At 40.0% G+C, this 245-nt stretch overlaps 1 pseudogene; it reads left to right on the forward strand.

The window, feature by feature from the left end:
• Window positions 1-245, forward strand: part of LOC119586648 — a 107344-nt pseudogene that overhangs the window by 102312 nt on the left and 4787 nt on the right.

Below are 245 nucleotides of genomic sequence, written 5' to 3' on the forward strand. Positions count from 1 at the left end.
TAGTTAGTTAGTTACATCATATTTAACGCTTCATATACTTTCTGGCTCCACTACAGAGAGCATTGCCATTTCAAATGACAAAATATAAGCAAGATGAGTCGTTGTGAACTCTTGTAATCATAATGAAAAGTTGGGGACAAATGAAAGGTCAACAGAATAAACAGTATGTCCCTGGAAGTGTTCCCCACCTCTGGTAACACTGTCGCGTGAGACTGCCTAGAACTGCAACTACTGTGTTGTGTGTG

Source organism: Penaeus monodon, chromosome 21 (genome assembly GCF_015228065.2).
Source record: "Penaeus monodon isolate SGIC_2016 chromosome 21, NSTDA_Pmon_1, whole genome shotgun sequence".
Taxonomy (NCBI): domain Eukaryota; kingdom Metazoa; phylum Arthropoda; class Malacostraca; order Decapoda; family Penaeidae; genus Penaeus; species Penaeus monodon.